The following is a 10,959-nucleotide window of genomic DNA, read 5'->3' as shown; positions in this document are numbered from 1 at the left end:
ATGGTACGCTCGAGTGCCCAATCACATGTGGGCCCACTTTGTTAGGATGATCCAAAGCATTCATTTGAAAGGCCCTTACATAGATGGGTTGTGTACCAAAAATCAGCTCCATAGGATCATCCTAACCCATCCATTTGTGGAGGTCAAAATGGACAGACATTGTTTGTCCACAAATCTGCCCATTTTGCCTCCACTTTTGGAGGGGTTAGGATGATTCAATGAAGCTGATTTTTGGTACACACCCTATCTATGATAGGGCCTTGCAAATGAAGCAGCTTGGTACGCTCAAGCGTACAATCCTTTTCCTATATATATATATATATATGAGAGAAGTGTTCCTGCGCTATCTGAGCAGCTGCTTCAAAAATTCATGTGGCCTCACATTTTTGGGGTGATCCAAAGCATTCATTTGGAAGACCCTTCCATGGATAGGGTGCGTACCAAAAATCAGCCCTTTAGGATCATCCTAACCCTGCCATTTGTGGAGGGAAAAAATGGTCAAAAACATTGTCTGTCCATTTCCCCCTCCACCTTTGATTGGGTTAGGATGATCCTAGTGTGCTGATTTTTGGTGCACACCCTATCCATGGAAGGGCCTTTCAAATGAATGCTTTGGATCACCCAAAAAATGTGGGTCACATGAGTTTTTGAAGCAGCTACTCAGGTAAGCTATTGGAGCAGCTGCGCAGGAACACTACTCTCTCTCTCTCTCTATATATATATAAATATATATATATATAGAGGAAACTGTTGGTGAGCTAGCTTGCCCAATCACATGGGGGGCCCACTTTGTTAGGATGATCCAAACCATTCATTTGAAAGTCCCTTACATAGATGGGGGGTGTACCAAAAATCAGCTCCATAGGATCATCCTAACCCCTCCATTTGTGGAGGACAAAAATGGACAGACACAAATCTGCCCCATTTTTGTCCTCCACAAATGGAGGGGTTAGGATGATCCTATGGAGCTGATTTTTGGTACACCCCCTATCTATGATAAAGCCTTGCAAATGAATGGTTTGGATCACTCCCCAAAATGTGGGACCCATGTGATTGGGCAAGCTAGCTCATCATAAGTTTGGTGAGCTTAAGCTCACCAACAGTTTCCTCATATATATATATATATATATATATGTTCGTGCGCTCAAGCTCTAATAGGAAATGGTGCGCTTGAGTGCACCAATCACATGGGTCCCACAATTTCTGTGAGGATCCAAACCATTCATTTGCAAGGCCCTATCATAGATAGGGTGTGTACCAAAAATCAGCTCCATTGAATCATCCTAACCCCTCCAAAAGTGGAGGGCAAAAATGGGCAGATTTGTGGTCTGTCCATTTTGACCTCCACAAATGGATGGGTTAGGATGATCCTATGGAGCTGATTTTTTGTACACACCCTATCTATGTAAGGCCCTTTCTAGTGAATGCTTTAGATCATCCTAACAATGTGGGCCTCATTGGTTTGAGAGCTCAAGCTCACCATAAGGTTCCAACGCTCAAGCTCACAATCCTTTTTCTCATACATATATATATATATATATATATATATATATATATATATATATATATGTGTGTGTGTGTGTGTGTGTGTGTGTGGATCAATTACTGTTGCATGCTGGACAGTTGAAAAAATGACAGAGAAAATGTTGAGTTTTGAAAAAACACTAACAAATGCTACTTTATTAAAAGAAATGTTGCTAGGGACGAAAATACCCCTCAACTTACTTTAATCTTTCTCTTCTTGGTTTTACCATTTTACTCTTTTACTTGCAGGTTTTACACTTTCATTTCTAGATTTTACTCCAACGCATTTTGTGTGAAACGACGAGATTTTCCGGCGATAGAAGCCTTCTTCTCCGGCGAAACATCTCATTTCTCTGGCAGCATATGCTCCTTTGTCCTAAGGGATTCTGAAGATCAACAACTATGCCTTTCCTGAAAGCCAAGAGCACCGATCTATCAGTGTTTATATCGTCATGTGAGCAGAGGAATAAAATAGAATGGGAAGATGAGAAGGAGAAATTGGATTATGAACATGTTGAGAAACCCCATTTGATAATTTTTTGTTGTGTTACTGTGGCTAATGGAAAACTCCACTACCTCTCTTAACTTCTAAACTTGTAAAAGAGATGCTATGGCAAAGTCATATGTTCATCATTTTCGTGCTATCCAATGGACATCAAATGATTAGTTATTTTCAGAGATCTCCCCCTCTTCTTCTCAACGCAAAAACAGGTACTCGAAGCTAAAACAGGATATTCGAAGCTAAAATTTACTTGGTCGAAGTCAAAAATTACTTGGTCGAAGTGAAAAATGTGTTTCCTGTAACATTCGCCGTTGTGTTTTTCGCTTCGACTAAAGTTTTTTAGGCTTCAAATAACTGGTTTTTTGCTTCGACTAACATGTTTTTGGTTGCGACTAAAACTTTTAAATTCCAGTAACATTTGGAACTTTTTTTGTCTTTAACTAATATATTTTAGCTTCAAGAAATATTTGTTGGCTTCGACTATCATTTTTTTTTGCTTCGACTATTATTTTTTGGATTCGATTATCATTTTTGGCTTGGAGTAACTTTTTTTGGCTTCAACTAGCATTTTTTGGGCTTCGACTATCATTTTTGCCTAACTTACATTTTGCTTCGAGTACCATTTTGGCTTCCACTACCCTTTTGCCTAGTGAAAGCTCTTTGGGCAACTGATTTTGGCTACAACCACTAGAAAAGGGGAAATACTTACAAAGATAATGAGATTTTGGATATTTGGAGGAAGAAAAAGAAAATGAGAAATGAGCGTCTCTAGAGAACTCCTTCTAATGAAGATGTTTCGCCGGAGAAGAAGGCTTTTATCGCCGGAGAAGATAAAGTGTAAAAACAAAGAAGAGGAAGATAAAGTGAGGTTATGGGTATTTTCGTCATAAAAAGTTCTTTTTTAATAAAGTAGCATTTGTTAGTGTTTTTTCAAAACTCAACATTTTCTCGTCATTTTTTCAACTCTCCAGCATGCAACAGTAATTGATCATATATATATATATATATATATATATATATATATATATATATATATATATATATATATGAGAGAACATTTCCTACACACTTGTGTAGGTAAGTTACCTACACACTACCTTAAAATACAGTGGGGGCCCACATTGTTTGGGTGATCCAAACCATTCATTTGAATGGTCCCCACATAGATAGGGTGTCCACAAAAAATCAGATCCATAGGATCATCCTAACCATTCAAACTATGGAGGGAAAAAATGGACTAATTTGTGAAGGTTTATACATGTCCATTTTACCTCCACAAATCGTAGGGTTGGGATGATCCTATGGATCTGATTTTTTGTGGACACCCTATCTATGTGAGGACCATTCAAATGAATTGTTTGGATCACCCAAACAATATGGGCCCCCACTGTATTTTAAGGTAGTGTGTAGGTAACTTACCTACACAAGTGTGTAGGAAATGTTCTCTCTCTCTCTGTATGTGTATATATATATATATATATATTAGTGAAGCACTTTAAACGGGACAAGAATCCGTCCGCTGGAACAGAATTCTGATTTTCGAGATTTTTGGGGTGTGACTGTCGGGCACCCACTATATCCGCAGCTTGACTTATTGTACAACGGGTCCCATGAGTATTATTTGAAGGGTTAAAGTACAAATGTACGTATGTTTGCTCTAATAACTAGACCATATACTTTCTGTTTCACTGATTATTACTAGGAAAATGCACTTGTGTCTCTAACCAGATAAAATTTAGTTCTGATTTAGGGTTATTTTATTCAGTTTTTAGAATCCAAATCCATCCAACAAACATTGGTCTCATTCTTCTCTTCTTACATGTGTGTCTCAAACTCCGAATCAATGGTCTTTTTTAAATGAAAAGGAACCCCAAGCCAACCCCGTTAGTGTATTTACCACTGCTCTTTTGACACTAGAAGCGGGTGACCCGGGGAAGCAAAGGGGGCATAAATATCATTTCCCTCAAAGAAATTGTTATATTGTGTTTCAAATTTGGTATAGTAGGTTTCAAATTTGCACTGGAAAGATTGGACATTTCAAGAATAACATAATAGATTCGCTATACTTTTCTTTGCAAACTTATGGGCTGGTAGAATTATTATTGGAGAGAATTTCTTCAATGATCCAAATGCAGTTGATGACCGTGCACGCTGTTTTTAAATTTCTAAACATTTATTCAGGGACGAGTCCTATCAGTCCCCCACTTGTAATGGGATTTTCTCGGTTTATGTTATATCCTCTGTTTAAGTTGACCTTTTTTATAAATGAGAAAAGAGTTTTTACACACTAATGTAGATAAGTTATCTACACACTAGCTTAAGATAAAGTGGGAGTCACATTGTTTGGGTGATCCAAAGCGCATGTGATGGGCCCTCACATAGATAGGGTGTACCCAAAAAATAAGCTCCATAGGATTATTCTAACCATTCTAACCATGTGCCCAAAACTGGATATGAGTAGGAGTATAAACGGATCGAATTCGAAGCTGATATGGTTATATCCGAATTCGATTACAGTATGCACTATCCGAATTCGACCGATATTTAATATCTATTACCGAATTCAATTCCGGCGGATATTGTTCGAATTCGGATATTATCCGTATCCGTTTATCCGGTAAATTTGAACATTTTATTACAGCACTTCATCTTTCTTCTCCTCCTTACTCCTCGAATGAATTTTCCAAACCCTAAAACCAGACCTCTACATTCTCTTCACAAAATTAACTCTCAAACCCTAAAATATATGAGATCCTCTTCTTCCTTTTAAAACAGAGGCAGAGAGAGAGAGAGAGAGAGAGAGAGAGAGGGGTGGTGGGGATGGATGGTGTTGGTAGTGGTCTTTGGGTTTTTTTCTTTTTTCTTTTTATGTATATGATGGAATAAGTTTGGGCTTTTTTGAACAGGGGAAGTGGGAGTGCTGATGGTAGAAGATGATGAGAAATGGGGATGGAGATGGGGATTGGGTTAGAGATGGAGGTGACTGGCGGCAAGGATTAAAATTTTGGTTTCGGTACCGGTTTCGGACCTTGAAATTTTGAAATTTCGACCGAAAACTTGTACAAAACCCGAAATTAATATTTTATTCAATATTAAATTTCGGTGAAATATTAAATTAATATTTAAAAAAAAAACAGATTTATTGGGGAAAATTTCGGAAAAATTGAAATTTCGACCGAAATAAATGACCGTTTCGATTTTGGGTGATTTCGGTGTCGGTTTCGGATTTCGGTCGAAATTTAAAACCATGACTGGCGATGATGGAGGTGGCCGTGAGAAGGTGGAGAGGGGCAGCGGTAGATTTTGTTGGGAGGTGGGCCACCAAGGAATGTCAGAGATGGTGTCTCGGCCTCCTCCTTTCTCCTCATTGCAAACCTTAGAAGTCCCCTCTTTCAATTGCATTTTGGGTTTTTATATAGCCCTAAGTTGAAAAATTGATCCTAGCCGTCCATTTACCATCAATGACCTAGATGGCCCTTTTGCTTTAGAATTCTCTAGAAACTATGCCATCTTCTTTCAATCGTCATCATCTATTTGTCTCTTTCATCCTATAGCCCACATTTGTTGCTTTATAAAGAAGTCATACCAAACTCCAAGAATGTTCTTAAAATGAGAGATTACTCCATTTCCCACCCAAAATACGTTTTGCTATTGTTTTTTTGTTTTTTTTTTTTCTGAAAAGAAAATTAACTTTTCTTTTAGAAGAATTTTCTTTTAGAAACAAAAGATAGTGTGTCATTGCTAAAAATAAATATTAATGATATTATTAATAATAAAAAAAGGATGTACTTCTCGGATTCGGATATTAAACGGATCGGATATACCTTTTACCAGATTCGTATCCGCTAAGAGCCGGATATCTCATAAACGGATTCGGATAATATTCGCTTGAAATGGATTCGGATAATATTCGTTTTAAACGAGTTCAAAATGCGGACGGTAATCGTATTTCCGAATATCCATTTACACCCCTAGATATGAGTAATGGAAGAGCGTCCTATCAATGTCATGAAAAACGGTTATTATATGAAGACATGCACATATTATCATCAATAGTAACGCATCTTTCTAATAGGAAAATGATAAAGGAAAGTCATTGTTATGCTTCTTCGAAGACATCTATTGGGTCTCATTTCTTCTCATTTATGTGATCAGATCGTTGATCCGAAAGGCAAATATAAGTCCTGACAAAACACCTTAATCGTGATGATCCTAAGCTCTTAATTCATCAAGCCTTGTTTAGGGTTCCACAAAGACAAGCTAAACCGTTGATTATTTGTAGTCCTTTATCTTAGGCATTCTATGCCCGTTTAGGATGGGACTAACATCATGTGGGTCACCCCATGATGTTCTACATGATCAACGGTCTTGATTTCACTTACATACCCCCTTACATCCTTGTGTAACACCCAAAAATTGCCTTTTTACCATTGATCATAAAAGTGACTTTCTACCTAGTCATCAGTCATCAACCTCTTGATGACGCCCATTATTAGATAATAATCTCTTGCTTTTGCAACTTGACAACGAAGCAACACCAGAAGGTGTTATTATCCATGGAATTTAAAGATAGAATTTGACTAATGAGTGTTTTTAATTAAAGCCTGATGTTTCCTAATTATTAAAGCAAGGTGTCTAAAGACCTGTAATTTAATGGAGGAAGTATGGTGTTTAATGGAGGAACTATAAGGTGTGTAGGGATCAAAATGTTAATGATTCAGGCCACTCCTTTGTTGGTCCCTGTAATACATAAAAAAGACATCGTCACCGCTGGATGATCCTAACCATCCAAATTAATCAATCTTAAATAATGGCATAAGGTTTACCAGAGGAACAGTAAAAAAATGAGGCAGTGGTCTGAGTAAAGTTTACACATATTGGGCAATTTTAAGTTTTTAACCATTCGATATGTGGGCTATAAACAGATGGTTAGAAATAAAGGCGCATGTACAATCTAGAAATTAAGAGGCAATTGGGTTCTTTTGTTGGAGCAGCAAACTTTCTCTATGCAGATGATTTAGGCTTTTCTTTGAAGTCATGATTTTATTACTTATGTGGATTGTGGACCAAATGCTAAAGTTTTTAAGTCTCTTTTAACTTTATTTGGCTTCAAAAACAAGGAAGATGACTCATTTAACATAGCATTAGCATTTAGGAACATGTATTGTCTACCGGTGGTCACTACCATCAAGCATAAGTTCATGTTTTTCTAGTCTAATCTTCTGTGGGCCTTACCCATCATCAAATGACATGTCTCACTAAATTTAGACTGAATCATCCTCTAGCAAAACCGTTTTAGCAAGCAGTTAAATCCAAATCTTCTACAAAATCATCATCTCAATATCTAGTCTGTTAGGCACCTAACCACTGCGCCAAACACCTCAAGATTGATGGAACATGTTAGGTTAGACCTACTAAACCTGTCTTATACCGGGCTAAGTCCCACCTACTTCTATACCTAGGCAGACTGTTAGACCCTCACTTAGGATTATAACATTCCACCATGCTTCTGCATTCGTAATACTCGGGGGCCCACTCTGTGATGGCTTTCACTTTGGCCTTTTATTCCTGATAGCCCATTTTAGATATTGCCTCTCATGCAGGGGCTCATTTTGTTGTAGCTTTTCTCAGTGTATTTTTTTTTATTATGCAACCCTTTCCAAGCTGTTCTCTCCGAAGGTCGAACACATGACAGTGCTGTGATACTAAATATTAGGTACTTCGCCAATACACAGAAAGCCATAATAATGATGGAACATCTTTGGGTGATAGTCCCACAACTCCCACCTTAATCTCATAACCTGTCGTGGGACCCAGCCTGATTTGGCTGATAAGGTCTCAACAAAGCTTGATGATATACATGTGATGTGAATTGACCTTTCTTTATAACTTAGGAAGATTCACCCACAGCCAGAGATGGGAAAAATATGAATTGTTGAGTTTTTTGTGTCTTGGCATCATAGTTCAGGTCTTGTATTTGTATGCTATTTCTGGCAGCTGATGCTATAGATAACTTCTGACAGTTCTCTCAATTCAATTGATAGTACTTCACTCTATTTGAAATCCCTTGCGTTAATGGGGCGTTTTTTATCAGTCATTCTAGTGAAATTCATAAACCCACTTTTTTATTTTTTCTGTTTGATGAATTTTAATAGTTTTTTGGGAATTGCTAAATGCTTATGGAATGTCAATTCAATCAGCATGGATTCTTAATTTTGACTTAGAGTACCCATAATCCATACTACGACCATAATGAGTATTTTTTATATTCTTTTCTTTGTAGTTAGTGCTTTGACATGTGTGCATTCTTGTGCCTATCACTAAAGGATTGCATGTTTTAATTCAAAAGTCTTAAGGTTCCATGAAAAGTTCTCAAACTGAAATCTTATGTATGTTGGCATGTGTTGATTCTCGAGAAATGAATTCCATGAAAATCTGCTGACATAAATGAACTGTATGTCCTGTTTTGCTTGCTATCCATATTCTCACATTTGAGTGCGATCAACTTAGATATATTGCTTGAGTAGTCAACTGCTGAGCATCTCCCTATTTAATATTACAACAATATTGATGCATGATCTGCATCTCCCTATTTAAGATTACAACAATATTGATGCATGATCTGTGCCGAAATTTTTAATAAGAGCTTTGATTGTATAGAACCTTGATCTGACTCTTCGTTTTCCCAACAGGTGACACTTCTGTGATTGTTGAACCTTGCTACATATTGAGTGCTTGTCTTGTTGATTAAGTGTATGTGATTTCAGTTTTTAACTCTTATTCCAGCATATGGTTCTGATTTGATAGACATGATCTGAAATTTCACTTCCTTGTCTAACATATCTTAGTTCAGCTTGTTAAATTTGAACATGATCTTGGATGCTATATTTTTGCTGTAGGCTGCTATCTTGAATAGTCTAATCTGAATATTTGTAGGAACTGTATGATTTTAGTTCTAATATCACATTTTGACTTGACTTATGGCTTGAGCTCTTGAAAAATCAGCGGTGTGTTAGCTTGCAGAATTTCTTGAAGGTTGAGCTTAATGTTCCTGTTGTTACTACAGTATACTTAGTTCCTATTAGTTGGTGTTAGCATATACGTTGGTAACATAATTTACAACGTGAAATGATTTCTTGTTTTTGAGCAATTTTTTTTTTTTTGAAAGGTAGGAGTACGTTGTAATCCGAATAATTTGAGATTGAGTCAAAAGTGTGCAAGAGTAGGAAAGAGTGAACGAGGATGATGACGACGGCATAGACTTCATAGTCATGTTTCTGTCTTTTATTGTGGCTGGCCTAGGAGCATGGTATCATTGCAAATACTTAAGACAAATAGCCCTCAACCAATAGTAACGAGTCTAGGAAAGAGTAACTGTCTACATTATGCAATGGTAATGAGTCTACATGTATTTCTTAGGTAATTCTTAGTTAGGATTTAGAAGATTTTATAGCCTTCTTAGTGAAAAATGTGTGTTGGAGGCCATAAAACATATCACGATAAAAGAAATTGTGGCATTGTTTTCATATCAGTCTGAAAAATAACACGGTGAAAACTTGTTATGGGCATTTGGGGAAAACAATTAGTAGACAATTTCATATGCTCCCCAAAGCAGTACTTAAATAAGGGAATGATTTCCCGAGATTGAATGAACCAACTCTGAATGAGCAGGATACAAAGAAGTGATCTTTTGAGCAAAAATGTTTTACTTCAACTTATCTTTTGTATATACTTGTATTCTGTATTGCATAATACTACTAACGATATTAATTTTTTTTTAGAAAACTCTTGGTGTACTCGATGTGATGCACATCAGATTAATTATCTTTTTATAAGACCAACCTCAGTACCATAATCGAAAGAGAGAGATCGGTATGAACATCTTAGGAATGTGTTGGCCGCAAAACATATCACAATAAAAGTGAATGCTTGCATGATGTGCTTTTTGTCTTTCTATATTTGCTAGTGTGATCGGGGATTCGAGTGTTATTGTGGGAAGGCAATAAGGAAAAAGCTTGTTAAGTAAGAAAAGGTTCTGTTCTATGAATCTCCATGGGCATTTTCTGATTTCGGCTTGTCTTTAGTCTGATGTTTTCTATGGGTTAGAGTCAGTTTCCTGAAAATCAGCTTTTTCTCGTAGTATGATTGGGTTTCATATAATGAGGTATTTGCATAAGAACTAGCTGCTCATGTCTGGATGTTTTTCATGAACTTTTCTGTTTTGAATATATCTACTGACGGTCACCTAGGAGCCTAGGAAGCTTATCCATGTGCTGAACTACATGCAAGTAGAATGCTTTTTTTTTTGGCAAATCTTGAAGATCATTTTCTGTTACATGCTTGTCTGATGAACTTTCATGATGTTTAGTTTTCATGAGCTGTGAAATGCCTCTGTTTGGATGAGTTAAATGCAAACATTTTCAGCCTGGGGAAAACATAATGGTACTTGTCTTCTTGTTTTCTGCCTCCTCCTCTCTCTCTTTTTTTCCTTTTTCTACTTTCCATTTTTTTGTTTCCAAAGGTTTCTTTTGTAAACAATAGCTAGATGGAGAAAGAACAAAAGCAGTGGTGGATTTAGTTCTTTGTACTAATATGGAGAAAATGGGGTTGCCAACCTAGCATGTGCCTCATGTAGACAGCAAAGGAAGAAATGCCAGTTGATTTGCCTATTGGCTCCATACTTTCTGGCAGAGAAGAGCAAGAAATTCTAAGTGGTGCATAGTAGTCAGTTTAACCGGATGAGCATAAAGAGATTTGGTGTAAATCCCGGAACGAGGATCATATCTTCATCCAAACTCTTTATGCTCGTCCGGTTAAACTGACTACTAATTCCCCGTACTCAAATAAGACTTGTAACCAAAACACAAGGACTACAATTTTTTTTTAAATAATTGAATAAGAAGAAAAGATCAATACTATCAACATAAATCAAC

This window comes from Tasmannia lanceolata, unplaced genomic scaffold (genome assembly GCF_043159265.1).
Source record: "Tasmannia lanceolata isolate RefF3 unplaced genomic scaffold, GAP_Taslan_0.1 ptg000013l, whole genome shotgun sequence".
In the NCBI taxonomy this organism is placed as follows: Eukaryota; Viridiplantae; Streptophyta; class Magnoliopsida; order Canellales; family Winteraceae; genus Tasmannia; species Tasmannia lanceolata.
This window is presented reverse-complemented; position numbering follows the sequence as displayed.